Source organism: Lasioglossum baleicum, chromosome 10 (genome assembly GCF_051020765.1).
Source record: "Lasioglossum baleicum chromosome 10, iyLasBale1, whole genome shotgun sequence".
NCBI classification, from domain to species: domain Eukaryota; kingdom Metazoa; phylum Arthropoda; class Insecta; order Hymenoptera; family Halictidae; genus Lasioglossum; species Lasioglossum baleicum.
The window spans coordinates 5105595-5110665 of NC_134938.1; the positions used below are offsets into that span (position 1 = coordinate 5105595).

At 35.0% G+C, this 5071-nt stretch overlaps 1 protein-coding gene across 4 annotated transcripts in view; it reads right to left on the reverse strand.

Annotated features, from left to right (window-relative positions):
• The window catches only part of Eip78c (Ecdysone-induced protein 78C), a 119838-nt gene that overhangs the window by 55677 nt on the left and 59090 nt on the right, over nt 1-5071 (reverse strand). The window lies entirely within an intron of this gene.

Genomic DNA, 5071 nt, shown 5'->3' on the forward strand with positions numbered 1-5071 from the left:
AAGAATTTGATTCGGTGAAATCTAAAACAGTAAAAGATCTTAAAATTCGAGAATATTCTAACGATGCTTTTAATGTAACAAAGTCGTCAAAAGGGATGAAATCAATTTATATATTATTCCTGCTTCCCACAATCGATGCAAGACATTTTTATTTTGCATAATGATCCGCAGTCTACTTACAGTGAGTGCAAAATGTATTCATACACCCTTTAAAACAGGATAGCTTTTTTATGATCGGACCAAACGACCTAACTTTTTTTTAGCAATTAGAAGAATTTATTTACCGAATGACATGGAAAAAATATTTTTAAAAAATTGCAATTGCTAAGAATTACATGAGAGAGTAAAAGAGAAACCATTTATAACTTGTGTGTTAGAGCCCGTAATGAAAATTTAAAATATGCGTTTTGTAGATCTATGTTAGTTATAGACATACTGAAAATTTCATCGAAACCGGTTGACGCAGGAAAAAATTCTGTGGATTTTAAGGAGAAACTGATCAAAACTCGTGTAAAACTACGATTTTCACAATTTCAAACCGCTTGTAGCTCGTGTGTATGTTAATCGATTTCGATGAAATTTTCAGCATGTGTGTAACTACTGTAGATATACAAAACATACAGGCTGTGGCCGAACGGGTGGTACGATGCTTGGTGACGCTTCGTTTTCGAGAAATTCGAGTTAGAAAATGCAGCGAATACACGTGCTATTAGGAATTGTCTGACGCGTCTGACCATGATCAACCAATTCTACTTTCTGCATATACTAAAGCACACGAACCTGGCCGAACTTCAAACTCGATTTTCTCGAAAAAATGTTATTCCTTTTTGTCGACTTATTTTTAAATGTAGTATCACCCCCTGCTCGATTGTACCACCCGTCCGGCCACACCCTGTATATTACCACGTTTTTATTAGCTCGCTTTTTTAAAATTATCTTTAAGGGCCCATATAAGAAAGTTTTAAGAAATGCCTTTTTTATTTTTGCATGTAACCTTGTAAATTATAATTTTTGGAAAATCTTTCTCGCGTATCATTTCGTTAACCAATGCTTCTAATGTATATAAAAAATCAGGTTGTTTGGTACAATTATAAAGAAGTTATTCTGTTTTAAAGGGTGTACGAATACTTGTTACACTCACTGTATGCGTAACAATGGATACAAGGTTTTCTTTAATATTTTGCAACTTCGAATTTATCATCTGAATGGGCAGGGAGACTTTGACTCGGTACTAAGTTCATGGTTCATTTCTTCAGCTCGTACAGATGAAGTTTTCCTGTTCTTGTTGCAAAACCAGTGACACCGCAAGCTGTAGCTGGTGCTCTATAGTTGTGCACCGCGCTGTACTACAGACTACAAGACGCTTCAGCAAGAACTAACCCACGGTCGCGCGCACGTTAGTACGCGGAGCGGGCAAATGTTTTTCCGCGTGTACGCGCTTCTCGCGGCCCGGTCGACGACGTGAGACGTGAGAAACCAAGTGGCTCGAGCTTCAGGTTCACTGCCACGGGCATTATTACGCAAGAAGAACCTATCGTTCGTTCCTCCTGTTACGCCTTAATCGCGCTTAATTAATCGCCTAATTGCCGACCTGCCAATTAAACGACCTCTGGTGTCGGCACGAGTTGCACCCGCCGGATCAATTTTCTCGGGCTTATGCATATTCTAAACGGAGTTGCTCTTCTACGTTTCCTCGAGGAATACGACTTGCCACCGGAAAAAATGAGCAATCAACGGTCCTGTTAGGCGAGAACGCGATAAAGAGATCGGAAATCCACTAATTTCAATAGTCTTCACAGTTACGGGAGAGACCGTCGCGACAGTTACGGAGAGAATACATCTGTGACTACCTGCTTGTTTATTTTATATTTATTATATAGTTATTCTTTAAAAATATTCACTTGTTCACCACAGAGTTGAATAAAAATTTAATCAACGATTTTTCTACTTCAATCGTTAATCGCAATTAACAATTAAACTTCTATTTTAGTCGTTAATTATGGTTCACAATTGGATAATTGATTAATGATTAACTGCTTCGAAATTTCGAAATGAAATACGAAATAAAAACTGTACGCATACTGAAGAAAATGTAAACTAAATTTTTGTTGAGATTTATTTCTGTCAATTCTCCATCTCCGCTCTCTGTGTCTCTCTCTCCCTTCTTATTACAATTTATGGATAGACCGTGTGGCGATTAACTTCAACGATTGATTAAATCATTTTTAATCAACGATTGACGATTAACTTCATGAATCGATTAAATCAATTGTTCATTTTCCAATGATTACCTTCTTTAAATCTTGGTTAAAATTTCAATTGATTAATGTCCAACTGTGGTTCACCATAGCACTGCGCTTTCCTACCTGGGAAGCGCCAAATTTTTTAATTAAAATTAATTTCCATACCACAATATCTACAATTAAATAAAACGCAACAGTTTTAAAAAAACTTGTATATATTATTATATCTATTAAAAAAAATAAAAGGTACGCAGGCGCGGAAAAAATGTTTTTTCGGGGAGTCGTAGTAGCATAAAAGTTGTAAACCTTAATATAATAAATAATTAATAGATTGCGGATCTTTTTATGCAATTATCGCAGTTGAAAATTTTCAGAAAACGCTAAGATATAAAATATAACAGAATTTAGTGCGATTTTAATTTATTTCAGATCTGAAAAGGCTACTACCACACAAAATGAGATTTTATTTGATTCTAGATTCTCTTAAAATTCGTGTAGAAAAATTGCAAATTGCATAAACATCCGCAGTCTGATAATAAATTATGAAATCTTATGTTCGACTTTTGATAGTTCGGATTCCTTCGAGAAACTCGACATTTTTTCCGACAAAGAGGAAATTGGAGATAAATCGAAAATCGTGTCAACACTCTTTCGCAATGACCAGTTAAAATGGTTAAATCTTCATACGATTGCAAATTGCTCGGACTTCCATTCTAATAGTCACGTTATTTTTGATTGTGCGAATCGCTTTGTTATTCGCGTGGCCGGTCACTGGCCAGTTGAACCATTATCAATTTAATATAATTCATAGGAGAATCAGAGAGGAACGATGATCAAAGAATCGAGAGAATGGTCCGGCGGGTGTTCGCGTTTCGCGTAATCTCCAAGATCCCGGAAACTGGATACTGAAAGCGCGACGCGGGTCCCACGTTCGATTCAATGGAGACTTTAGCGCGACCTTAAGCCGTATACGCAAGTGCAACGACCTCCGTCCGCTAATTATTCTCATTAACGGAAAAGCTGGAATCCATGGTATTGCTAGGAATGCCGGGATCTCGAAGGCGGATACCTTTTATGTACACCGCGCGCTACGCCAGACACAATTGTAGTAGTTTTTTTTTTGTTACCTGCTGTTACGTTAAACCAACTACTGGGAATGTTATTTTAACGAACGGTATTATTTAACGCACGCACACATACGTCATTTATGATCTACTGTTTAAGGGTGCAGTATTATGTAACGGGACAAAAAGATCGAGTACTTCGATCTCGATCGCATTGCTTTTTAATTAATGGATGCCCTGGTTTTTCGTATTGTTAACTTGCTGGATTATTTTGCAGTCTCGCAATATTAATCTTTGTGTAGTCAAGCGGGTACCCATTTACTGTATTTCTTTCAACAATTTGTTAATGTTCCTCTAAAAAATATTACAAAAGTCTGCATGTCCATTCTTTACTCGCTAATATATTAATTTATGGTCTTTTAACGAGAATTTTTGCAAACATGTTAAATACAGAAAGGTTTCATTAGGTTGTAAAGAAAGAAATGCAGGGTTTTTGTTCGTTTGTTTGAATCGCAATTTTATACCAATAAATATTTACCTTAATTTAATGAGTTATATGTCATTTTAAAGCTTGTTTCACGCTCCATTTAATTATGCTTTTGATATTTAATTTTATTCAAATGTTTATTAAATTATATTTTATTTCAGGATGTCAAAACGCGATTTTCGCGTTATTTTTTTCTCTGAATTCAAACTATTACCTTCGCCCCATACTTCGTTGATATTCCGAGCCGCTTGAGTGGCACTTCGCCCTAGTTTGAACTCGTAGAAAATAATAATGCGGAAATCGCGTTTTGACATCCTGAAATAACATATAATTTAATAAAAATTTGAATACAATTAAATATCAAAGGCATAATTAAATGGAGCATAAAACAAGCTTTAAAATTACATATAACTCAGTAGATTAAGGTAAATATTTATTGGTATAAAATTGTAATTATATAAAACAAAGGAACAAAAATCCTGCATTTCTTTCTTTATAACCTAATAAATAATCTACACATTTTGGTTGACTACACAAGGGTTAACCTTTTGCACTCAGAAATATTTTAACAGGAAAATTAAACATTTCTTCCAACCTAGAATAATTCCATTGTGCATGGTTTTTTATTTTTATGGATATGGAATTGGCATAGTACCCCGTACAATTCCTAAATATTTAGTAATTGATTAGTAGACTGCGGATGTTTATGCAATTTGAAATTTTTGTAGACGAATTTTAAGAAACTCGAATCAAATAGAATCTTATTTTCCGTGACAGTAGCCTTTTTAGATCTGAAATCAATTAAAATCGTACTAAATCCTGTTGTATTTTATATCCGAAATGAACTTCTCACATCGATAACTGTTATGAGCGATCGAAATAAATTTCTCTCATCGAATAACTGTTATAAGCGATCGAAATAAATTTCTCTTATCGCCAACTATTATGAGCGACCGAAATAAACTTGTCCCATCGATAACTGTTATGAGCAATCGAAATAAATTTCTCTCATTGATAACTGTTATAAGTGATCGAAATGAATTTCTCTCAATGATACTCAATGATACCAACAGCAGAAAACATTTTTTGTTACTTACAATCCTTATTTGTTGCCAATACGATTTTTTTTCTTATTGGTTATAACAGTTATGATCCCTGGTGCTAAGGGTTAATGAACGATAAAGTTTATTTGCTTGCATTCTAACCTCGGAAAAGCTGGCTCCATCGGTCGATAGAGTCTCGAAAATATTGGACGGATCGTGTTACTCACCTGCAAC